General features: G+C 38.6%; 1 protein-coding gene across 2 annotated transcripts in view; it reads left to right on the forward strand.

Annotated features, from left to right (window-relative positions):
• The first annotated feature begins 565 nt into the window (after nucleotides 1-565).
• Nucleotides 566-27,053, forward strand: part of ANKFN1 (ankyrin repeat and fibronectin type III domain containing 1) — a 99,372-nt gene continuing 72,884 nt past the window's right edge. Inside the window, exon 1 of one of the 2 annotated variants that reach the window (XM_033076813.1) lies at nucleotides 566-590. The gene's annotated coding sequence lies outside the window, so the exon portion shown is untranslated. Of the gene's footprint in view, nucleotides 591-20,824; nucleotides 20,884-27,053 lie in introns of those variants that run through there. The other variant, XM_033076814.1, reaches the window with a different exon arrangement.

Below are 27,053 nucleotides of genomic sequence, written 5' to 3' on the forward strand. Positions count from 1 at the left end.
AAATGTGTAATGTACCAGTGTTCTTTCAAAGTGCCCAACCAGCTTTATTGGGACTTTTATCCTGCTCACAAAGTTTGCCTTACAGGCCCAGGTTTCAACACTGATAGACTTCCCAAAAAGTGGCTGGATTGTTTATTTCATGTTAGCTAGACCTCTAAATTTCTTAAAGAGGGTTTTTATCTTGGAATTTCAAATTAATGTTATAAAGGGTTTTTGTTGGGACAGAAAGGGAACATAATGCAAAAGTCTCTGAACTTTATGGAAGTTTTTAGCTGATTTCAATGAGCTTTGAGTTGAACTTTCAAGGGATGTTTTAAAGAATTAGTTTACTTAATTACATACCACATGTATAAAACTGATAATAATTTTTTCTGTCATGCTAAAAACTCCATGCTGTTTAGGATCAGAATTCTGAAATTTTCGGTACCCAGTAAAGGAGCGGGAATAGTAGCTCATACTTCATTTTAGCTTTGTTGTTGTTGTTGTTGTTCTTAAGGATCAAAATTACATATAAAACCCAAGGCACCCAGGTGGTGAGACACAGGAATGGGACTCAGCAGGATCAGCTGTTAATCATGTCTCCACCACAGGTAACTAAACCCACAGATAACTTTCATCTCTTCACCTGGCTGATTCCTCTGTGTCTTACTCATTTATATTGAATGCTTGAAAGGAAAAGTATTCTCTCTTGCTAACTGTTTGTAGAGGATATAGACCCAGTTTCAGCAGGGGCCTCTTGATACCATAGTAATAAAAATAAACCATTAAAGCCTAGAATAATTGCTTTAATTAGATGGTTTAGAGCTGACCAACTTCCGATTGCAGTGGAAATGTGCTGTGCTGGCAGCTCTACTAGGGACAGAGTAACTGATTTGTGACCTCAGCTTGCCAACAATTGTCTTTTCAACTGGAGTTATCTTTATTTCCCCCAATGCAATGGTAACAAACAGAACAAAAATGCAAGCTATGGCTCCATGTATTACTAAATCGTTCTGTTTTGAAAAACACCAAACTACTCTCCAGTGTATATTCCTTCTCCCATTCAAAATCGATTGCATTAAGGATCTCCACAGACCATAATTCAGTCTTTGCATTCAACACATTCTCTATCATTGCCTTAATATTTCTGTATTGCAAGAATAGGAGTAATTTTGTTCGCATCCAGAATTTTTCTGCTTTCTAGAAATTCTGGTTTCTGTCCATAGTTCTCTGCTTTGTAGAGCTGGGGGAAAAAAATAGCAATATTTTGTCATTTATAAAGTTACAATTAGGATGGATCTCTGAGCCACCTGGCCTATAAAAAGGTGCTCCTACCCATGACAGGGGGATGGAATGAGAGGAGCTTTAAGGTTCCTCCAAACCTAAGCCATTCTATGATCCTATGATTTTTGCTAAATTTGTGTTGTCAGTTTTTAATAGTTCAATGTTACAACACAGAGTGTGCATCATTTTTGGAAAGTGTGGGAAACTGGAGAGAGAGAGACTTGCTGGTTTTGTGCAAAGATTTATTGGATCTTCTGCTGTGCTTGTCTGTCTGGCAAGACCAGGGAAATTCTTGTAGACAATTGCTTCCCCCAAATGGGGAGCAACGTGGCCTGTGTGTGAGACAGCTCTGAGTGCTGAGAGATCAGTAGACATTTCACAAAATAAGAGATTGTTCTCCTGTACAAGGAGTATTTTAAAACAGTGGTTTTTAAAGATCTGGTTTTTTGGGGAGTCACTTCATTTCTTGATTTAAAGGTTGGACTGAGAGATTTTTACGGGAAGACTGGATTATTAACAGGCAAAATCAGGCACATAATATACCTGTCTGAAGGTATTTTTGAAATGTCACCTAAGATATGTAATAACTAATAGCTAGTAGAAAAATTCTGCAAAGGAAGCTAAGGTGTCAGATTCTTTGTGCTAGAGAATGGAGCAACTCTGTGTGGTCACTTAGAACACTTAGTAAGTACCAGGGAGTTTATTCCACTTTCTGAAGATCTGGGGCATGGTGAGCAGATTAACACAGGGAATTTCTGCTAAGGAATTGGTGTGTTGTAAATTTGTGTCCTGGAGTAATTTGCGGTAATTTCCCAGATAGACAAAAGCAATAGAAAACGAAAGGAAAATGAAGGAACAGAGGAAAGCCAAGCAAACCTCAGCTTGAAATCCAGACTGCAAAGCTGAAAAAAAACCCCTAATTTCTATGTGGCTGAACAGAAAGGAAATAAAATCCATAAAAGTGGATATTGAGATCTCCTACAAGTTCAAATGAGGACAGCTATGCATCCTTAGAGAAGCCATGACCAAGCTCCTGCATGGACAGAAATGCAAAAATAGCCTGTCAGCAACTCTGTGGGTTTGTTTTCATGCTCTGTAAGACAATCACTGGTGGCAGACAGACCACTCCTGTTTGCATCTGACTTATCTGCACAGGAGGAATGCGATTTTTGCCTGGTTTCTCCTTGTGAATGGTTTGTGGGGAGGGCTTATATTTGGTCAGACATGTTAGGAAAAAGTGGCAAAACTAAATTATTTGCTAACCACCATGAAAATGAAATGCAGCCCTAGTTATGAGATAGGTGGAGATTTTTGCATGTAATTCTGAAACAAGGCACTTGTCCCTCTCAAATTGCTGTTGGTGTAGGATTGGGACCATCTTTCCTGCCTCAGTTCAGAATGATTAGAAATGGCTCACATAAACCAGGCACCTGAACATGTCTTCATTTTGCAGTCTGATCTTTCCTTAAATTGTTCCCCAAAGGAATTCCATAGGGACGTGACTTTAACTGGAGCAGGGAAACAGTTCACTGTCCCTTCCTCACTACATCTTCCCACACAGCTATCATCAGCATTTTGATTGCAGGATTGATTACATCAGCATTTTGATTACAGGATTTTCTGCCTCTCAGGTAAGTGTTTACTGCACTTTAAACTTCTGTCATTAATGAGACTGCATGTATTTGAAATAAGTGCATAATTTAATATTTTACTGCTTGGGAGAAAAAAGATTTTTCCATACTGATTGAAAGAATTCTAGAAAAGAGACTAAAGCAATAGGAGACTCCAGTGTTGTCTTCCTGACTGCTCTAGTGATGCTTACCTACTTGATCCATGAAATCAGGGTCTGAGCCAAATTTTGTCAATGTTTGACAGCATAGATTTTCACAGTTTAGAAATAGTAGGAATCTGTTGTTCTGAAATTTCTCACTTGTTTTCAGGCTGTCAAAGATCAGAAAGAAACCAAAAACTAAAAAGCCAATAACCTGAAATTTTCAGGAAACTGGAAAATGGGTTGAGGTTCACTTGTCACAGTGTAGAACACTGAGATTGACATTTACAGCAGCAAATACTCCTTTCCTGGTTAGAATTGTAAAGCTTTTAAAGTAAGGTTCTTCAACTTAATTATGGTGACATCTGTGAACTTCTTCCAATTTTTAGCTGCAAAACCATTGGGTCATTGGAAGTAAACAGTACAGGTTTCTAAATAAATCACTTCAGGTTTCAGAAATGACCATCTTCCCAGTAGAGGATTCTTCAACTGGCAGAATGAATTCCCTGTATATTTAGGCTTTCTCTACACACAAATTCTGTTGACATCAGTGGATTCTGTAAATGAAACAGGACTAAAGTACAGTGGAGAAATGTCCTGAGCAGCAAGAGCAGCTTTTCAGTAATTGTGCTTGCATATAGAGCAGTGAAGAACTTGCATGGTTACAGATGTTGCTGAAGATTAAATATAAAGGCACTGTTACCTGCAGGAATGAAATCCATCTTGTCAGCTAGTTGGAAGACTCATGAGAAGGAATTTCCTGTTGTGGCCAATTCCATCCCTCCTTCCTCCGCCCCCATTACGTCTTTGCTGTGCCTCCCTCTCCAGCTCTATCTGAATATATTTTCACTACGGCACATTTAGTTATCAATCAACAGGAATCTCAGCTGCTGTTGTGCTTAGGGGACAAACTGTTCTTTCTTCATTCTAACAAGGAATGCCTGAAATAGCCAGACACACAGCACTGATTGATGCAGCTACAGTTTACACACCTAGATTCAGACAGTCTGAAACTGCCAGAATTAATGGCTTATTATTAGAAAAATACTTCTGCTAGACTTATAATTTAAAACCATTTAAATGCCTCAGGCATAATCACTGAAGTGAAAGTTTTCGTTTGGGAAGTGCTTGATGGTGTGGATTAGACACCTCTGCCTGTCTCAGGTGCATTTGCTCTTAAATGTTTTTTTGTGTTTCTCTGATGTGATATCTGGGATTATCAAGATTGAGGCACATCTTTTTATAGATTAATGTATTTAATTTGGGGAAACTTGGAAGAAAGATGATGCGATCCTAAATTTTAGGACATATAATATTTCTGCAAGAACAGAAAACGACCAAACATTTTCACTTGACAGCCTTGAGCTGTGTGGTTTGCTCAGCTTGTGGGTGCCACTGCTCAGGGAAAACACCAAAGAGAATCCTGAAAGAATCCTACATTTGCTGTAGTGTTGGCAAAAGCAACAACTGCTGCTTCTGCTGGATTTATTCCATGACATATACCAGAATTAAGGGCTCCAAAGAGAACCTGTTGGCAGTGAGGGGAAAGTACCAAGTGAGGTGTGACAGGAGTAAGACACTACACAAACAGGGTCTGTGGGACAAGCAGCTCAGTTTTGCCACACACGTTTTCTGCCTCTGCCTGGGACTCTTAACCTAATGGTGAGCCTTTCTAGTTTATACAGGGGAGTTTAGGTTTGTGACTGGCTTTCATCACAAAAATGAAGCATGATTTAAAAGCTATGGCAGCACAAAATGCAGAATGCTGAGCTGTGGGAAGCCTGCCCAAAGGCTGCATTAGCCTGAGTGCTCAGAAATTGGCCATGGGCTGCCCAGGAGGGGAAATCAGAAAACAGGAGGGACTGAAAGAGGTTTGTGACTCCAACTGACATTCAAGGCTGTGTGTTGTCAGAGCAACAGTCTGCGCTCAGAAAAAGCTGTCAAATGTCCAGAGCACCAGGATACCTGAGCAAGGACAGTCCCTTCCATGGTGTAGAGCTGAGGATGGCTGCAGCTTTGCCACCTGTGTTAATGCAGCACTCTGAGTTTGTGCTGCTGTGCAAAATTGTCAGAGAAAATTATCGCTGCACTTAAGGAAGCTTTTAACTGATGGAGTTCTATTAACGACAAGAACTTTTCTGGGAATACAGAACACTTCAAAATATTTATGAAGGCTGATGGAAACATTTATTTGTCACCTCATGGATATATTATTATCATCCCTATTCTGTTGCAGCCTTGTCAATCAGAGCATCTGCTTGAATCATGTAAAACTTGTGAATTGATAAACTAAAAAAAGGTGCTGTATGCTGAGCAGCAGATTTCTTTCATAAAAAGTTTATGTTTTAAAAAACCCTGGTTCTGTTATTTTAGCAGTCCTGTTTTAAAAGAGGATGTTTTTCATGGTCCGCTATCCCATTCTCTATGTCATCAATTAAAAAGAAATGTCTCTGCACTACTGTATTTTACTTTTGAACTGTGCTATTCACCAGCTTTCAAAGAGAGAGAGAGAACTTAGAGTTGATCCAGGAGGGAATCAGAGCCCCCAGAGATTGTGAGGGGCTGCACCCAGGGCTGGCTGTGCACTGAGGGACACAATGTCAGCCTTCCAATCAGTTGCAAAACCAGATTATTTTCCTGCTCTAACAAAGGGCATTTTTTTCCTCTGTTTTTACTCCTGGTAGGTGAGCTCAGTGTGGTCTGTAGGGCACAACAATGGTCACACTGTGGCTGTGCCAGCCCATTGTCCCCTGCTCTGCCAGAGCAGAGTCCCTGTGAGCAAACCTGAGTGCTCAGCACACCCCTGTGCTCTTCCTACAAGAACTGTTCCTGTAAGTCAGGCAGTGGCAGGAAAAACACAGTATTGATTTCACAGGTTATCTCAGGCAAAATCTTGTTTGGCCTTCTCTAGATAATTTGAGGCATCCTTTGCAACAAATACTTTCAGACACACCTCAGAAAAGAAAGAATTTCAGAAGCTTTTTTTAAAAGTTAATTCTGATAGAAGTCCTTTATATTTATCCTGTCTTGGTGATCTCAATACATGTGTTGTATTTAAATGAAACATAACTTTTTTCTCTATTTATTTACATTATATTTGTTTCAGAAATAAATTCCTACTTTAGTATGCAAGTCTTTGTGGGTTTTTTAAAAATCTGACTCTGAATAATTAATATACTTTTATATAAATTAGGGCTAAATTAATGACATGTTTACACTAGGAACACTAGGACTGTTTGCACTTGCAAAGCACTAGGAAGTTCATGCAAGGACATATTTCTTATTTTTATTTAACATCCCAAATTTTGTTGACTCAGAGTCTTAAGGTTAATAGGCATATTTATAAATATAACCACATCAATCTATATTGTGGCTCTCAGTAAGTGCTAGAGAGGAGTTGTTTGCACAGGAAGTTAAGACAAATTAACTAAAGATATGATTTTAAAGTATATTAGTTAAAGTGCATTAAAGCTTGGTGTGAATGTTCTCATTCAGAAATAAAGTGACTGTAGTTCACTTTACCTTAATGCACTTTAAATTCACACCTTTCAGCTAATTTAGCTTAACTTCCTGTGTGGACAAGCCTTAAGATTGTTCCCATTAAATGGCTCTGCTGAGCTTTATTTTCTACTCCTTAAATCCAAACACGTAAAATAGTCTTACATTCTAAAGGGACTATGTTTTAAAAAGAGAATTTGTTTTGAGTCTTCCAGTCATGAAATTTGCTTGAATGAAGTTGTAAGTGATAAATTTTAGGGTGAACTATATTTGGTAATTTTTATTTTTAATTTCAGGTATGACATTAAGGAAAGATAGGATGTATTTATCAAGCAAAAAACCATAAGACACTATGGGCAGCACACAAAACTATGACAAATCATACTCAATGAGTCTGGATTACTTTTACTTGGGAACCTATTGGAGCAGAATAAAGTGAGTTTAAACTATTTTTTCCCAGGATTTCTGAACTTTTAAAGCTCTGGAGAAAAGATTTTGCACATGAGAGAGGGACCCCCTTGCACATCCACAGTGACTTTGGTGCTGTGGGGATGTGAGATCTGCACACAGACCTCTGGTCTCTGACATGGCAGTGCACAGATATTTTCTATTTTAAAATGCTACTTCCTTGCTCTGTTATTTAGCAGTGATTTTGGTAGAGGTATCCATCTTCAAATAGATGTTTGATGATTATTTACTGCAGTACCTTTGTGCATTTTAGGGTGCTTAAAGTATAGAAACTGCTGGTCATATTAGTCAGAATAGATTTTTCATTAGTTTAAGTTTAGGTTTGTATCCTTTTGTTCTCATGTTTATTATCAGATAATAAACTGCTTCTGCACTTCTGCAGTAAGTTGTTGTCCCAAGCACTGCACAAGGCTGGGTGATTGAAATGGAACCAAAAACAAGGATGTGAATTAGTGGTTGGATCTACAAGGAGTGTTGGTTCTGGTTCAGCAGCCTACCTGAGCTTCCACTTAATTTTCAAGTACTTAAGTGGGCTCATTTTCAGTGGAATACTGAGACTTTTGAGGTGTTAAATAAAATTACGTGCTTAATAGTTTCCAGGGTTAGGGCCAGAAATGCTGAGCACATTTTAGGGTTTAGCACATTGGATTTGACTCTGCTGATGACATGAACTGTAACCTGGGAGTTTTGATCAGAGCTGGCATGTGGCTCAAAAGAAACTGTGTGGCAGCTGATAGCTAAGTATGTGTGTAATAAAAACTGTCATTCTGGTCTTCAGGCAATGGGGACAAAGCTCCAGTTTTCTTTTGCCATTTATTTACTGTTCAAATTGTTAGGAAGCTGAGATACAAACCTTAGAGCAGTCTTTATTAACTTTGAACTTCTATTCTCTCTTTGCATGGTTGATAAAAGTCACAAATGTTTGAGAAGATGAAACTATCAAGTACCAGTAATTCCTGACAGCCTTTTCCATAAAAATCAACCCCTATGTGAAATAGAAGAACAAGAGATGAAATTGGGATTTTAAAAAATGGGCAGACAACAGTAGGCAGATATGGTAGTGAGGTTCATTGCCAAAGACCAATTTTTTCACACACTTCAATAAGTAAGATAAAATATATTAATTGGTGCTTGAAAATGCATTAGTATCTGATATGTAGCAGATTTACAGACTATAAAGGGAAAAAAAAAGTCTTTAGCATCATTAATGGTTCACATATTTTGTGAACTGGCAATTAGGATTACAGTAATGTTTTCTGTGAGTCTGACAGTAATATGCTGCCATCACTTGAATCAACAATAGAATATAATGGAGGTAACATGGCTTAATAAAAACAGACAAGCAGCATTGTACAGATATTATTGGTGTTACAGGATCACCTCCAGACCCTGTCTCATTAGGGTTTGTCCATAGGAAGGCAGGTTTGCTGTGCAGGCAGGTGATGGATGAGGTCAGAGAAGCAGGAAGCGCCTTGGTCACAGCCATACACAGAACAGAAAAGGAGTCTCCTCACTCCCAGCCCAGGCTGTTTTCCTGTGTTCCACACTGCTGCTCCACCTCTGGGCTCACTCATTCCTTAAGCTGAGCCACTGCTGGAAATGGGACCCCCTGCACATGACAATGACACCACCAAAATTTTCAGTAGCAAGTTGAATGAGCACCTTTAGAATATTACTTAGTAAGTGTAATATCAGGTTTCTAGTTTGATCTGCAGAGACCATCATTCCAATTGTATTTTAACACCAAAATAGCACATCAGGCAAAATGAATTTGGCACGAATAGTGAGTTTATCATCTCTTTGTTTCCTCTGTACATATGATAGGTACAAAGTTGTATTTCTAGTTGCTTCCAGACAAAAGTGTAGTGTGTGGGAAGAACTGTAAATTTCTTAGGTTTCTGCTGCCAAGTGTTTAGATAACGGGATGACTGTCAAAGGAAACCTTTTTTCAAGCTGTTTTAGCTTCAAGATGAATAATTAACTTGTACCAGCTTTTAAGCTTAAGTCATAAGCTCTGTGAACTCTTTTCCCTGGTACCTTTTCATCTTACAGTAAGTTATTTTGTAAAAAAGTGAAAGGAAGTTAATTCTATCATTCTGAATCAAACATTCAATATTGTGTCAAGGTGTGGTGAAGAGGAGGAGCAGTGAGATTGATTCCTTTATGCTGCAGTGTGAGAGTGTGAGCATAGCAAAGGATACAGGGAGAGAAATGAATCCCACAGCTACAAGAAACATTGTCCATGTTTTACACACGGACATCAGCTCACAATTCCAGTACAGGAAAGTCTAGCTGTTGTACTTGGGTCACAACATGCTTTAATATTCTTGTCATTACAGTGACTCAGGAATTTCTATTTGGAAACAATTCTTCATGCTGGCATTTTTACTGTGAAGAAATACAGGATACCACACCTCTAGATTGTCCTTTCTGCATGAAAACTTTAGCTTCCAATATTTTGACACATTCAAACATTTATCCAGGTACCATGAGAGGCCAACTGGAGCATCAGCAACTGAATCCATTGGCAGTTTTAGTGTGACAGTTCCTACAAGAAACACTTGAGAGCAGTCACTACAGCTGCTGTCTGCCTGCAGAAGAGCTGGCACTCTCCAGAAGTTTTGGGCTGCCCTACCACATGTACTTTCCATTCCAGGCACACTCAGTAAGTCACATCCTTCAGGAAGGATCCAGCCCACTCCACAAGCTGTGTCTGTTTTTCCCTGCACGCCCAGATTTGCTCCATTCCTGTGCACAGCAGCAGGTCTGACACGGTGTTCCCATGGTGCTGAGCTGACAGCACAGGTGTTGCACACACACCTGTAAGCATTGCAGTCTGGATTTACTGCAGGAGCCCCCAAAGGCTGTGTCTCACATTTAGCTGCAGCAGTTGGAATCAGAAACTGCAGCTGTAGAAACAGAGCACTGAGCTGTTACAGGGTGGGTGAATGAGAGATGAGGAAGGAACACCTCGAACCAACTCTGCAGGCACAGAAAGCGCTCCTGCCTCTCCTTTATGTGCTCAGAGTAATTACAAACACAAGCAGCACTGCTCCCAGAGCAGGAGATGGGCTCAGGACTGTGCACAATGTTCATGTGGGTGCAGGGTCAGCTCTGCTCAGGGCAGTGCTGAGCAGGGGCTGCAGCCACACCGAGCACAGCCCTGCTCTGCAAACACTCCGAGTCCTTCACTCTGACTCTGGGCTCCACTTGCAGGATTATTTAAGGATTATTTTTCTTCTGAAATACAGAAGAGAATTCCTTCCTGAATTTCCATAGAAGAAGAAAGATGACCTTTTTAAGTGTGGCAGATTATTGAATAGCTGATGGAAATAGATTGCTTTGTGTAGTCACTCCTATGCATGGTTTATTTACACTGCCTGTCCTATAAACATATCAGCTTACTAAATTCTCTGTTCACTAAAAGAATGTGGCCAGTATGTTCAGATGTGCCTGGTTTTTACTTTTTAAAAACTTCTTTGTCTGCTCTTAAGAAAATTAATTTGCTTTAGAAAATTACACTTTCATGCAAATTGTTGTCAGATAATAAACACAACCTAAGTGTCAGCCAAGATACACCAGGGCTATGGCTCTCATATTTGCATCCTCTATTCCTTCAGTGTCCACTAAGGCAAATTAATTACCCTGTGTTTCTTTTGCAAGTCAGCAGGAGGTAAATTGGTGTGGTAGAAATGAAAGGGCAGAGTCTAATAGAAAATTATCAATCAATTTGTTAAGTTTTAATTTCTCTTTACTGCATTGTTTTGCAACATCAAAGCCTGAAAATTAAATGCCTGTCATTGCCCTGAGCATTGTCCTAGTGCTGCTGGCACAGGAACTGTTAGCAGTGAGAGAAAATGTCAGATGGCTTTTTGAATGGCAGCTAAAGGGCATAATGAGAACTTTAAAAATCTGTTTCCTTTAAGTTCTAAAAAATCATTCATTATTCTTAGAGCTATTGAATAATATGAATTTATTTTTTTTTTTTTTGCGAATTCTGGTTTCCTTGTCTTTTCATGTGGGAGGGATTCCATCTCAATTATTTCATGAAGATGATGTTGTGTCTTTTGCAAGTCTAGGTCATCTTCCATTGCATTCAATGGCCTTTAAATTGGGTATATATACATAAAAAAGTGAAGTGTTTTAGAGTGTGTGCCTTGCTCCTACTCTTTACACTTGGGTTTGGATTAAAGAACTGAAGGATGAGGCAGAAGCACCATGTGTGTATAGAAAGGGGAGACACTAGCATTGAAAGGAGCTGAAAATATTAGTAAAGCCTATTTTTTTCAAACTTTATTTTATACTTATATTTAGGGGCAAGTCTGGGGAGCTCACAAAAGTCAAGTGGGTTGGTTCCCTCAGTGAAAGGGTTAAAGATCTGACTGATCTGAACCTTCAACATAAGTGCAAATTGAAAGATGTAAACCTGATCTCACAAGTCTAGACATAACTGTCAACTACTTTTAGCCATTGTTCTGTATTGATTTTTATGTTCTTATTTTTATTTAATGAACAGGTTATTTTTCTCTTCCTCTGTAATTCTGATCTCATTCAATAGAATCTCAATCTGTAACTCCCCTTTAACTTTCAAAAAAATCTCTTCCTAAACAGGTTCAGAAAGCAGTTTCCTGTGAATTTTTATGAGGATGTTATGAAAATTAGGGTTGCATTTTTGACCCCATTTAATCTCCAAGCATCTGGCTTGCACTGTTCTGTTTGGTGATGTTTCTTTCCCCCAATATGACTTTGATAAATACTTTTGGTAGGCTGCTTACCCTTTGCAATTCAAAGCATTAGAGTTATTTACTACACTCCTGCAAACTTTCCTATTGTTTCCACTGTCCTTTGTATCAAATAAGTTGGAGAGCAGCACCAGCTTTGCAGGAGATTGATTATGTGGCTGTTGATGGCTGCTTCTTTGGTAGTTTTGAATTTCAGTGCAGAGTAAGAAGAACTGTGCAAGTACTATAAAATTATATCTTTCTTGCTTTTATTTTCCCTTTGCACATGATGCTTTTATTAAGATGATATACTATTTTTATTTGCCATGAAATCTTAGTTCTACAAAACTAATTTAGTTCAGATGGAAATACTTGACATATGAATTTTTAAGAACTTTGATGTCCTACAGGACAAAATTCTTTTCATGCACCTTTAGTCAATGAGCTGTATTTTTACCATCAGTAATATTTACTCTTTTTTTTTGTAGCATAGTGAGAAGATACCCATTGTAGTAGGCACTAAACCAGCATTGATTAACAGAATCCTTGCCTGGAAGAATTTACAGTCTGAAAATGAACATAGACAGGAGACAAAATGAAGAGTTTTTATCCTCCTTTTACAGAGGAAAAACTTGAATGGTATAAAGACATTTCACCGCTGTTGATTCAAAGTCCACAATTACTCTTTCTATAAGTAACAGGAGGGAAGACACTTAAACTGCATATACATGTCCAAACAAAAAAAAAAAAATTAGCAGAATATAAACTACCCCCAAAAACATAGGTTTGCATAAAGTAAATCAGGATGTGACCATCTGCTGGTGGAAAAGACTCTTCCACTGGGAGTATTGGCAGCAAAAAACCAAATTATATTCAAGGAGATGTATAGTTCAGTGCCTTGATGATCAGAGAAAATTAAGAGGTTGTTGTGTTCAGCCTTAGGAACTGATAGTAGAGCCTTCAGTGTTGACCCAGACTCGTGGTGTGGTGGTCTTGTTTGTTCTCCAGCAGGGTTATAAATACATAGTTCATAATGCTTTGGTTTACTGGGAAATACCCTTTGGAGGCACAGAAAATGTGACATGTGCAGTGTTTGCCTGCAACAAAACCTCTCATTTACCTGTGGGAGATCTTGGTTGTTGGATTTCTCCTTTCTGGATATCCCCCACACAGGAGATAACCTGATGAAAATAAAATCCTGAGGTTTTTCTAGGTACTTGTATAAAAAACCCTTTGGATTGAATAATCCTAGAAGATGGAGACAAGACTCATTAAAACTAAACACTCAAAATGAGAGGAATATTTGGGAAACTTGAAATGTGTCTGGTTATGTCTGCCAAAAAAAACAATGCTTGAAAACCAAAAATTATATATAATCTTTGTGTTTGCTCCACTGCTTTTACCAGCCAAACTGATGGAAGCCAGCTCATTCTGTGTAAAGCAACAAAATTCCAAATGGCATAATTTCATTGAGCTATCCAAATGAATTTTGTATTTTTGAAAAAAATCAAATATCTCATAATTCGTGAGAAGCCTCACTCTGGTTATTTTCCTTTCACAGATTATGGCATAGAATAATGAGATCATTTGAAGATCTGTGTAAAATCCCAGAAGTTCATTTTCCCTAAAATCACCTCACTTAAGCTGTATCTCTGAACTCACAGATCTCTGTCTTTCAAGCTCGGCAAGGAGCTGCTTTTCCATTATCTCACAGGATAACAGACAATGCCCAGTAATTAATGCCAGATCCTCAGCTCTGATACTTTCATGGAAACCATTAGGCCAATGCCAGTTTACATCATTTGAAGATCTGATCCAGCAGGTATAAAACTGAAAATGGCAAGGCAAAAAAAAATGAGCAATTTGATATCAATAAAAATGTGCATGAGGTCAGGGAGGACAGAGCCTTTTCAAGTTTTCCTTTGACTTTTTATCCTAAAGAAGAACGTTGTTTTTTTCCAGTCATTGAGCAAGATAATGCACAGCAAATGATAAATTACAAAAGAAAATAATCTGTTGCAATAAAACCTGGGCAGGGCCCCAAGTATTTGTTCCCAAAGTATTTATTTTTCCCCAGCTGTATTTATGCGTGAATTCAATGATGTTTGTAAAACAAGTATTAAAAATTGTAACATTTTGAATTATGCGCATTTCCAAAAAAAAGTTTCTCCTCTTTCAAAATTCAAACTTTGACCTTTCTGAAATCTCACTATCACAACTGACACGGTCCAACTGTTTTTTATTTTACAATGTTTTCAGAAAAAGAAATTTCAATTCAGAAGTAGGGATCAAATTTCTAACACAGAAAGTTACTCAATTGCCCAGAAAAGAAGCTGTAATCGATCAGAGAACAGAGAAGAAGTTATTGTCTCACTTTGAGTAGCAAATATATTTTGGCTTGTATTGAAATTGTTGTTGCTATAACTTATGCCCAGAAAATACATATATACTATACATTAATAATTATTTACAAAACAAAAATTGAGTTAGCAACAAATAGAGAATTAATTCAAAGAGGGGATGTTTTCTTTTTATTTCACTGTAGCACTTGTAGAAAACCTCAAATGCAAATTGTTTTAATGAAAATTACGGTTTCGATAGTGAGCTTAGTGGGGAAAAAAGAAAAGAAAAAAAGTCAGATGTGAGACCTGAATGTAGGAAATGAAAAATTACAATGAGTCCACCTGCTGTGGGGACAGCAGCACAAAGCCAGGGCAGGATTGGGCAGTTTCCCTTGTGGCTGAGCACAGAGCAGCACAGTGACACCGAGGGGGTCCCCCAAAACACGTGTGCCCCTAGGGGAAACTGAGGCAGGGCTGCTGGGAGAGGGAGCTGCTCTCTGCAGGGCAGGGAAACATTACTCAGTGCTGCTGAGCCCCTCCAGCCTGCCCTGCCTCTCTGCTGTGTCACTGCTGCTCCTGAGCCCCAGGGTGGGGGACAGAGCCAACCCTGGCTGCTGGGGGCTGCACAGGGAGCCTGGCAGCAGAGGCTGATCCGTGTTCTCCTTCCCAAAGCATCCTCCAGAGCAGCAGCTCCCTGTCTGCAATGCTTTGGGTGTATGCTGGGGCCTGGCCTCGTTATAGGAATGGAATATATGGAATCAAATGAAATTCTATATGGGACAAGAAATGGGGTGGTCTTTATAGCAGGGTGGTCTTAAACTGAGGTTTAATGTATGTACAATATACAAACATTTTTGACAGACCATTAACACCTATAATCTTGTAAATATTTGCAATTTTCTAGATCATAAATATAGCTGCATAAGCAGTTCTTTCAGGACATCATTTATACTCCATTAAAGGTTAATTTACAAGTTAGTACCTTATAGAAAGAAGATATGTGTACTTTTATGTTAACTTTCTGTAAAGGGAGACTGGTGTCTCCAGCAGCAATTTGTAATTCTCCTGTGACGCTCCCAGTGGTACTATTCAAAGCACTATTTGAATTCTTTTCATCAGCTCATGTTCACAGCAAACTTAATCTTCTGTTTTGAAGGTGGAGGGAGAAAGAAAAGAGAAGGAAAAAAAAAAAAAAAGCTAGATCTTAGCTCTTGTGTCTGTGTTCCCAAGCATCCAACTGTTTGTTTGAACAGCCTCCCCTGACACACATTCTCATTTGTCACAGTGCTGATGATACCTGCTGCTGTCTCTGAGCCCAACCAAGCCAGCCTGGCTGGCAAGGGGGGAGGTAAATAGTCGGGGATTGACTCTGTGGGCTATGACTTTATTCACTGTAATGGCATTTGTGCTTTCTAAAGATCAAAGGCTAGGGGGAAAAAAAGGTGGGGGCAGGGGAAGAGAAAGAAAATTGTTCACTGTAGACCTAGTCAGGAGCTTTCAGAAGTGCCTGTGAGAAATTAGGTGCCTCTCTTGCACATTTGATCATCTAACTTTGAAATCCTGGTGAGAGAGCTTAGAGAAGGATCTGAAGAGAAGGGAGAGTAACCACTCGTGAGTCAGGACTGCTGGGGAAGAACGAACAAGGATGGTGCCAGGTTTAACTGGATTTTGATTTATTTTCTTTCTCTAAATCCAACTTTCCTTGTTCAGCCTGGTAGTTAAACAAATGAGAGGCTTTAAAACTGCAGTTAGCTACAGATTAAAAGGGGAAAAAGAAATCTATTGTAAATGCATATATTTTGTTGCCAGCTATTGGGATAAAAGAAAGCTTTCTCAGATGGTAAGGTATGGGTTCCTACAATGGTCTCTATGGGTTTATTTGCCTTCCATAGGATTTCCCACGAAGAAAGATGAAAGCTTTATGCTCATTACTCACCATGTACTATATGTTTATGTTCGTTATTCATATCTTAATACTGTAAAGACTTCAGCAGCATTTTTTTTTCCTGTTTCAAACCACTGTGCACACTGCAGAATGTTCCAAGCTTCTGTATTTCATGTGTGGAGTTTCTTTCAGCTGGTTTCATGCACAAAACAGAGGGTGGTCATTATGGTGCATTCACATCACACTAAATTGGAGTTAATGATGTATTCTTACTATATTGTTTTCACTGAAAGATCTTTCTAAAAATCGAGGCTTTTCTCAAAACACAATGATATCATTGTGTAATTGAGTAATTTTCTTGGGCTCAGGGATGAATTTCTGACTAAAGGATGTGAGAATTGGAAACTTTGACCATTGCACATTGCTTTCATACTCACATTTCTCTGAAAAAGGCAGGTTGAGGAATAATAGAAACTCATGGGCTGCAGACTGGAGTGGAGAGGAGGGACTGAGCTTCTCTCTTCCCAGGTTAGTGATCCAACTGCAACACCAGAGTCAGTCCAGCCTGTCAGAACTACTCCCCTTGTTCCAAACAATTGTCAACTCAGAGAAAAACTTCCTGAGGTACCACTTGTAACCCCAAACTAGTTTTTGCCAATATTTGTAAAAACACATCCTTATAAATCCAGTAGCACCAGCAGTGTTGAATGAAGAGACTGCCTTCTCGAGGCCTGAATAAATGGGATTATATTTTGGTGTGAAATTCAGTGAAAAGGCTGCTACTGTGATTGTGGCTGGACTGTGAATCCTGGTGTCACAGCCATGCTCAGAAATCTCAGTATTTTGCATGACCAAGGGAGCATCTTTGATTATTTTGACAGAATCACTGATCCTGATACCAAGGAGCAGCTGTGAGGATGCTTCTGCTGTTTAATGTCACGCACTGTGTGACTCAAAAATCCCCAAAATAGGTTGAAGAAACACATATTAAAATGGCAGAACTGCCCTTCTCAGTCACACATCAGTCAGTGCCCTCCTGAGGCACAAAGGTTTTTGCTCTGTTAAGTGGAATCAGGTTTGTGTACGCAAATCACAAATGTGGGTTTAATTTATCTTGTAGTAGTTACCATAAATAGCCTTATTATAGCTGATGTTATAAGTGGGTGGGCAAAACAGGAGTAATCATCAAGGAAAGTCTAAAATTGTTCATTCACTAGGAAGGTCATCAAAGAACATTTCTTCTACAGTCACTGCTGAAGTGGCTCTGGGAAGGAAAGTGAGGTTTAATGGCTGTGTAGGTGCTTTAATATAATTTAGCCTGAGAAATCCATGAGCCACAATGTGTGCAAAGCCTCACACTATTTGGTAGTATTGGGCCTGTATGTCTATTTGCCATTGCAGGCTGAGAGCAGCTGAAAGAAATATTAAAAATGTAACTTAATTTAAAACCTGAAAATGTAGATTAAAGCAGGATTTGTTCTATTAATTTTTTAATTTTTTTTCCTAGGAAAAAATCTATCAGATTTGCTTGGAATTGCATTAAAAACTGTTTCATGTAAATTGGCTCCAAAATCTGTTCAATTACCTCATTTTGAAGCAGTTCTATGTCACACAGTTATTCAAGCTTCACAGAAGGTCACTTGAGGACACCATTCATGTGGAACATCTTTCTGCTGATAATTTGCTATATTTTATCATGAATGTGTCTCCTGCATTTATCAAGCAAATATCTTTTCCCTTTTAATTCACAGAGTGAGGAATGGAGGTAAGAGAACGGTTTTTCTTTGCTGCTGTGAGGGAAGTGCTTATGAAATTACTGCTTTATGGTTTGTTTCGGACATGATTAAGACATCAATCAGAAAGGGCTGATTCCTTCACTAGCAAAGTTAATGAGATATTAACCAACACTTTGAACCTTGATCCAAGCTATCATTCCACTGTTTCACAAGTCCTCCAAATTCCTGCCTTTATAGTCAGTGGTAGTGTGAAAGAAGATTTTTTTAATGTTTTGCTATATATATTTTTTTTTAATTCCAAGTGCAAGAATTTTGATCATTGCAATATATTTCTGGTTATAAGTTATCACCAAACTGTTTTGTCTTAACCTGCTTGCAAATTGACAGTGCAGTGGTTTTCTGGGTGACAGCAGCTTGGCTGAATAATAGTTTGCACATGTTGAAGGCACTGACAGCCCTTGCTGAATGCACCACACTTCTGATCTTTCAATAGGAAGCATAAATAAAAGGAAGAGCTCCAGAGCAGTTTATCCGACTGTATTTCACAGGAATATTGTCACAAAGATGACCATCAAAGCAGGGAGAAAATCAACATCCTGATTTTCTGAGAGAGTGACACAATCTAACGGTTATCTAAATATTTGCTTTAGGAAACTTGATGCAACTTTTTAAAAGGAATCTTCAATGACCTTATAACCAGACAGCACAGAGGTGATAATTGAAGCATCTTCAGACTGTAATGAACAACTGCTGAATTGCAGCAAAAACTGCAAGTTAAACAGTTGCACAGATTTCTTATTATAAAATACCTTTTTGTATTTGCAATCTCCTGGACAGTTCTTTACCATCTCTTCAATAAGCTTGTATTATTTATAATACTTCATTTCATTTAATAATAATTTATAATACTGGATAATACTTCATCCAAATTTCTGAGATTGTGGAGGCTTTCCAGAAATACAAAAAGCTTGAGATAAATGCATATATAGCCATACTCCAGCAGAGATCCTGGATTGTTTGCTCATATTTTCAAGATCCAATAAATTAGAGTGTTGCTTTCATTGTTACACAGAGTCCACGTAGTTCTGCTTCATTTAGCTTTTGGAAAACCAGATTCCTATTTCCTCTGGCACAGAATACACCTAACAGAGAGGGTGTCCTATTTTTTCAGCTGTTTATTAACTGCTGCTGTAATTAAAGAACTATGATCAGAAGTTGCTTTTAGAAGTCCCCTGTATGTTTTCCTTACCCAGACCCTGTCACAAATCTATTCTAAAGATAAATCTTGGCAGATCCTGCACCATTGGTATTAAAGTTTTATCACTGAATGATCCAGATACACATCTGTAGGGACTTTCAAAATTATTTACTAAACCTTGCTTTCTTGTACTGACTGAAATTGCATCAGTTTTAACTGGTGAGAATTATTTATCTAAAAATATGGCTACTCATAAGACAAGGAACTATTCCATCACTGAATTAAACTTCCATCTGTTTTGGTTTCTTGTATCCTTTGCCTGTCTTTTGGTGCTGATTCAATTTTCAGCAGCTCTTCCTGCCTTGAACTTTATTTTGAAGAAGTTGTGGATGCAAGAGTGATTTCCTTTAGGAAATCCCTATTGCTAAGCCTTTGCAATTTTTAAAGAAAATGTGTTTCAGGATTTTATTTTCAAAAAATCTGTCTCCAAACAAGTGATAAGTGGATGCTGCACATTTGGATTCCCTGGCAGTGATGGTATCAGAGCAGGTTAAAGAGACTCTACTTGGCTGTTCAGATTTTATACAAGGTGCCAATAAAGAGCAAAGGAATTAAGTAGTCAGTATTAGCAAAAAGCTGCAGAATGTTCAACCTATGGGTAAGAAAAGTCTTCCATGTCTTCTGTGCTGTCCAGCAAAAGAATTAAAGCAATGAAAATGTGATTCTGGAGCAATGGACTGCTGCAGTTAATGCTGCCCAGGAGCTTTGGATGGGAATTTCTGATCCTTGACTCATCATATTCATTTCTCATTTACTGAGGTTTTTTGACACCATTTTTCTATCATTTATTCTTAATACAGTAGCATTTTCAGAACAAGACAGATAATGCAAATGTCCTTTTCTGACCTTTTTTAATCACGACTCATCAATTGTAAAGAAACACAATTTGGGGTTTTTTATTTCCTTATCCATTTGGTCCTGGATTTTTAAAAACTGTAAAATCTGGTGTTATTTGAAATAGGTGATATTGTGTCACAGTGAGACAGAGGTGAAAATTAGTTTATATAGGACTAATACAAAATAATCCTTATAGAGAGAAAATGGGGGGAAAATCCATTGTAATTACTTTCAGATTTCCATTCCTTTTATACTTCACTCATAAGCTTAATTTTCTCACCCATCTGTGTATACTAATCAGCTGTATTAATTATTTCATGTCAAAAGAGACTACTTCATAATTAGTTGGTTGTATAATTTGAAGCAAATGCCACAGTGAATTGTACCTTTTTGTACTTGGAAATCATCTGCAATCAGTTTTCTGAAAAGTGCTATTTACAGAAAATTATTTACCTGGTAGTTATACTTCAGAAATTGCTCTCCAATAATGTATGAAAATTGATTTGGGGTATCTAATATTTCATTTTTTATTGTATTCTGTCAGTCATGTTTTTTAGATACTTATGGATGTATTAATTTTCAGTACAGTAATTCCTTAATTTTCTGCATTGCTTTTCAAGGAAAGGAAACTTTTCTGAGAAGTCACCTGGTTTTATATAATTGTTTGCTTGCAAACACAGTTCAGATGCTGCTTTGTGTAGACAGATGAAGGAAATTGAAAGGAACTGACTTTGCTTTGCAGCATGCACTAGAAAAAACATATCTTGCAGGAAGACAAATTTCTCTAAATTCAAAGTTTGCCACTGCAATCCTGTTGGATTTTCTTGTATAATCGCGATCACTCCTTTATTTCCCACTGCACGTTTCAGAAGCATTTCTGGTATGCAAGTGACATTTAATTCTTGCAGTGTCATCTACTGTGAGCACTGTGCACAGCTGGAAATCCTGTCTGAATCTAGAAACAGTTTTCTTTTCCATTCTGACAGCTGATTGACAACACAGAGCAGCAGCAGCTCCGTGCTGCCAAGGTTTGCTAGGGCTGCTGCTTGGGCTGGGATTTTCTGTCCTCAACAGCTGAATCTAGGGTTGAAGAAGGAGATGAAAGTGAGTATTTCTCATGTAAGGTTTCATATCTGTGACCCACTGGGAGGTTGCCCCTATCCAAACCTGAGATCTGAGCCAGCAGATCTGTAGGAGATAGGCAAAAGGCAGTAATTTAAAGGGGTTGTTATTATTTGCTAAATAAATAGGAGCCCCCAAAATGGATTAAAGATCATATTACATGGAGCTGTGGAATTTCACATAAAATTAGAGAAGATTCATTTCACTTTTAAGCCTGAACTCCTTATTTTTCATGAGGGCTCTATGAATCATTCTGGCTGAATGTACCAGTTGTATTCTCTGTATTATTTTCAAAAACCCACTGAATAAAATGCTGCATATTAAAACACCATTCAGTGGTTCATAGATAAGTTTGTGGAAAAACTCTGACCAACTTTTCTGTTTTCAATGGTTTCTTTACACTCATATTAAAATTATTTGGAATTCTATTAATCAGATTTTCCCACTACTTATATTTAAAAGCTAAATTCTGGTGTAAGTAAAGGGAATTCTATGCAATATTTGTGGTGGTAGACTGGTACTGTTAAGTTTGAATCTGTGCTTCTTTGAGTGGTAGAAAACACAACTGCTCCACTTGTCCTTTTGTGTGTCTCACAAAGTCTTATTCTCTGAGCACAGCTTGGGTGCTGATATATCAGAGCATTCAATTTTTATATTGCCTATTTTCAGGAGAGGCTGGTAGTTCAGCTTGGATTTCTCACCCTTCTAAAAAATCATTCTTTAAGGACTGCACCTCTTTGAACAGATTTTTTTTTTCAGTGTCTGGGTGTTCTTCAAAAAATCCAAAGAACTATATTATAAGAATATGATATCACAGTCTCACAGTTGTATTTAAACTGTGAGACTGTGATATAATAATGGGCTCAGTAATCAAACTTTTCTATGATATCAAAATACTAATACTCTAGCTTTTGCTGAAGTGCAGGCTCAGTGTTAAGTTGGTTTTTAATGTAGATTCATTTAGAGAAAAATGATGGAATCATTCACTGGCCACCAGCTTTATTCTGTTCTAACTTCATGTAATCTGTGTGCTTCTCAAACACAAGTATCAGTGTAGCAGTCAGTAATTTGAAAATTCAGTTCCATAGTAAATCCTTGAAGGGGGGAGGGTGTGAAATAAAAGTCAGATGAGCCAAAATTGGAGAAAATGTGCACATTTTTGTGGCTGTGCTTTGTGTCTGTGAGAGAGAGGGGCTGTCTTGGAAGGATGGTTGATGCTGAAACCAAGAAAAGCATCTGAAGTAAAACCCTGAGCGTTTTTCTGTGCCAAGGCTCAGATGTCACACTGATCAGTGCTATTTGAAGGGTAATTCTCTTGCCAGCACTGAACATCTCTAAGATTTCACTTGGGCTCGATGTTGCATGAGCAGAGACTGGCTGCATCACCATGTGAGAGAATTCTGTGCAGGTTTGTGGGAACTCATTACCAGTTTTCTATGACACACATTCATACAGACCATGTCCCTTAAAAAAATACAGAGAGAAGGTACTCAGTGAGAGGCCTCACATTGTGTGAATTCAGTTAATTTTTCCTTATAGCACCTCATAATTTTCCAGAACAGAGACCATTAATCATCCCAAAGTGTGTAGAAGTTTGGGCAATAGCTGCAAGACCACCAAATGCTGACCCTGAAGGAAATTAATTACTAAAGGTGAAAAGCAAGTGTTTTCTTAATTAAGCCACCTAAGCTGCCTGGTTTTGCAAATATTTATTAACACAATTCAGATGAAATCAGATCAGCACTTCTGGCTGCAGAGAGTGTTGTTTCATTGGACCAGGAGTCCTTGTTTCCAAATTCATATTCAATCTTTTAACACAGCAGCAAATTATATTGCCCATCTGTCTCCTGTGACAACACTAATGAATGTAATAACTGGATGGTGATGTACAAACACTTTTGAAGTACCTAATTTATAAAATATAGGAAGTAGTTATTTATAATAAGCTGTTGGGGAGTTGGGGTTTTATAGTTTTCAAAGTTAATTTTTAATATTTTCAATTTTCTGCATGTAACTAAAACATAAGTGAGCATGTGATAACCAGACATTCTTGATACAGGAAACTCTTGGGGCAGGTGAGCCTGATACCTCAAAGGTTTTCCCAGCCAGTGTCTCTGTTTTAGGACTAACAAGTGCTTTACCATGATTTGAAGAACAAAAGGCCCTGAGTCTGAAGCAGCTCTGGCACTGAGCTGTCCCACCCAGGGTGACTCTGGGCCAGTGTCTTGTTGTGTGCTCCTGCCCCCAGATTAACCAGCATTGTTCTTTCTGATTTGAGGATGAGTGAGAAGGAGTAAAGCACTCCCAGAGGGTTTATGAACAGGATGGAAGTTCACAGACTTTTGCCAACACATCAGGATTTGACCTTCACCACAACCCTTCCTGAAGAATTGGCCTGATAGTTGTTTTTCCAAGGACTCTGCTAAGTCAGAGCTGGAATATGGGAGATAAAGCCCACAGTTTTATAGTCTGAGTCAGGTTCTCTTTGGCCTGTTGGAAAACAGAGTAAGTCATGCTGCAATGAAACAGCATGAACAAACATTTCAGCCATGAAAAGCAGGAATTTGTTTCAGATAAATTTCTCACCTTTGGAGTTGGTTGATGCATTGAATGTGATGTAGAGAGAGAAATGGGAAGAGAGGCTGTGAACTAAATTAATCCAAAAAGTGTGTGCTCATCAGGGAGCAATTATCACTTTGTATTCTGATCTTGTTTGTCTGGTGGAGATGGGACTTGTGGCACACAGCAAGGCCAAGTACTGATGTTTATTGCTCAGTGAGAGGCTGGCACCACTAATTGAGAGGGAACAGATTCATCAGGCTTTGAGCTTAAGTGATGAGAAGATATTTTCATGAACTGCTATTCTCACTACTACAGTTTATAAAAGCCTCCTCTACAGTGGAAAAGGAATGATTTTTGGTAAAGTTACAGATCTTCTATGTTCTAAACAGACAAGATTTGATTGCACTTACCTTTCACCTTAATTGAAATGTTGCACTTGAGGAAAGAACAGTCCCATATTTTGAATTTTGCCACTCATTTTGCTGTGTCTCACCTCTTGTAAAGGATAAACAATCGTATGTCCTTGTCTGAAGCATAAAAAGATTTCAACAAAAACTTGTTATGTCCATGTGCATTGCCTCTGCAGTAAACCTTGGATCTATCAGAACTTCTTAGCAAAAAGTGAATGTTTAAATGTTCATTTGAACTCATTGTGAAAAGGAATGGTATTGTCAAATGTAGAATTTCTGTTTGGGTTTTTGCATTGCTCCTGTGATGCATTGGTTTGGAACTCCTCAGAGTTATTTTCATTTAAACTCAAATGTAAATGAACAGCAAGATCAGCCCAAATGACTGCAGTATGAATTCCACTTGTGGGAAATGTTAACAGCCAGGCAGGGGGATGCTCCCCCATTGCAAAGATAACCTGCAGGGCTAGTCACAAAAGCTGCTCCAGGGAGACAGATCTCCTTGTGGTTCTGCCTCTGATAGTGCAGACAAATGGGCTCTTGGTCTGAATTGTTGTTATCTAGAACAATCTGTCTCCATCAGAATCTGGAAAAATTATTCACTCCAGGTAAATATCACCCTTTGAATATTACCCTCTTCCTATTCTTTGTCCTCAGTAGCAAAGTTTTCCTGAAATGGTACCATGCACTGGGTTTTTTTGTGGCATGTTTGGTGGGAGATTTGTTGTTGCTGTTGGTTTTGTGTGTGTGTTTCTTTTAAAATGTCTGATTTTAATATGTTAATGTTGAAGTCACTGCCCATGAATAGATGTCTGGTTTTATCAGGGCAAACAAGCTGTTCTTTAAAGAATATCTGCTCAGTGAGATAAACAGTGCTTGGGGCTTGGGGTTCACAAAAGAGCAGGAAGTTGTTCTTCTGTTATTGAAGGTCTTTATTCAGTATGAAAAATAATGGCACTTGTGAAGTACTTTATAAAAGATGCTCTTATACAAGTTTTGAAGAAAAGAGAGATCAGTCTTCAGAAACAGGCCTTATATTAATAGGTATGCTGCTAATTACTGCAATCATACAAAAGTAGCAATAATACCTATCTATATATTTGTATGTTCTTTTTGATCTTTTTAAAGATTGTGTCATGAGCCTAAAAATGTCTCTAGCTTATAAAAGAAGATGCTTCTCTGGGATGATATATGTCCACCCATGTCCAGCTTTGTTCCACGCTCAACTTATCTAAATTCTCTTTTTTTCTTTATTCTTTCCTAATCTATAAATTGCCATCTATGAAAAGCCTGTTAATTTCTGTTTGTAAAATGTTCTGGTGTAACTTGAATTAAATGCAGTGCAGCTGGGAGTACTCATGGCTAAACAATACACGGCATAAATTATCTCTATCTGGAGTGTCTGACGAGATAACATAATCAACAGGATGCTGACAAAACATCACAGCCGCCTGTTGTTGCTGACAACTTCATTATTTCCATCATGTTCAGATGGGTAATTTGTTTCTGAGGAGCAGCAATATCTCCAGACACCTCCAATGGCCTCATGTGCTTTTACAGCCTTCCTGAAGCTGTTTGCACAGATTTAGGGGTTTTTCCCAATCTGGGGAACAACTGCAAGAACCATCATCCAAGAGCTCTGCTCTGGGTTGGTTTTGCCATAGAGCAGCATTGCCATCAATCAGAGTTGGTGCACACCTCTTGATAGGTAACAGCAGCTGCTCTTTGATTCCTTGCTTCAAACACGAAGGGCTTTGAGGCTCTCATGGACTTCTTATACTATTTTATTTCTGTTTACCTTACCTTACACTCTAAAAGATCCCCAAATGACTCAGTAGTTTTCTAGCTCTGACAGCCCAGGCTCGATTCTATTCCACTGCAGCCAGGAATTATTATTCTGAGGAATTTTCCAAGTAAAAAGATTAGCAGGGTTAAAAAAGCCACTGTGACTGCATGAAAAACATGCCATCTTTAAAGAATTCTAACCAAACAGTTCTGAGTTTCTTCTAGTTCATTTGAAACCACACTCTGAAATGCAAGCAGCAAGTCCACAGCTGCCACAAAGCTGAGAACTCCTCCCCTCTGCATCCTTCCCTGGCAGGGGGAGCCTGCAAGCCCCAGGCACTGGAGGATCTGCAGCTCCAGCCCTGCAGAGAGCCCTGGCTGTGCCAGATTCAGGTTGGGCTGATGGGACCAAGCCTGGGGGAGCCAAGCCCAGCTCCACTTGGTTGGTTACATCACATAGCCCCAAATATTTCAGAGTACTTGGGAAAATTCTTTTCTAAGCTTACTCCAAACACAATTATTTTTTCTCCACTCGCAATTTCAGAATTTTTCAGGTTTGATCCTGTTTGTGACTGGTCAACTGGGAAATATTTGTCTTTTTTATGAGCATACTGAGTACTTTTGTGTCTCTGTGGATAATAGGTTATTTGCTATGGATTTGGATCAAGAACACTGGCTAAAGTAACTGGCAAAACTGTAATACTCAAATCAATGGCCTTGAAGAAACAAGAAACTAGGGAATGGGACAGAGAATAAACAAATTAGCAAAGGGGTATGTGTGAAAGATGATAGGTAAACAAGGAGCCAGAGAGGCAGGAACTGCCAAAAGCAGAGCTGGAATTTGGTACAGCAGTACCTTATATGTATAAAAATGTGCAAGAAAGAATGAGTGTGGGGACAAAGAAACATTCACTTTCATGCATTTGTTTGAGGGTTTGTTTGGTTTTTATTTTACCTTTCCCACTGAATAATTTTGACTGTATAGGGGAAAAAAAAAACCAAACCAAGCCACATATTGTGTTTCAACAAGAGTTACTCTAACTGTGTTTCAAGTAATGGATTTTGAAGATGAGAGTGCACACAGGTGCCAGACAGAGCTGTTCCTTTGGGAGGGGGTGCAGATCCCATTCCCAGGTATTCAATCTGCCTGGCTCCATTGCTGTGACAGTGGATGGAGATCGAGATTTGGGCAATATTTGTTCTTTTAGTGGGATTATGAGCAATCCAAAATGCAGCTTTGCCTCTTATGATGGCAACAGCTTTGCCATTGACTGTGAAGCCAGGCTCCACGTGAGTTTCTTCACTCCAAACTTCCCACCCAGTTTCTAGTGGAATCCCCAGATGTTTTTCCCACTGACAGTGGATGTGATGTAAAACACGGGAACGCTGCGCTCTGGG

This window comes from Catharus ustulatus, chromosome 20, assembly GCF_009819885.2.
Source record: "Catharus ustulatus isolate bCatUst1 chromosome 20, bCatUst1.pri.v2, whole genome shotgun sequence".
NCBI lineage: Eukaryota > Metazoa > Chordata > Aves > Passeriformes > Turdidae > Catharus > Catharus ustulatus.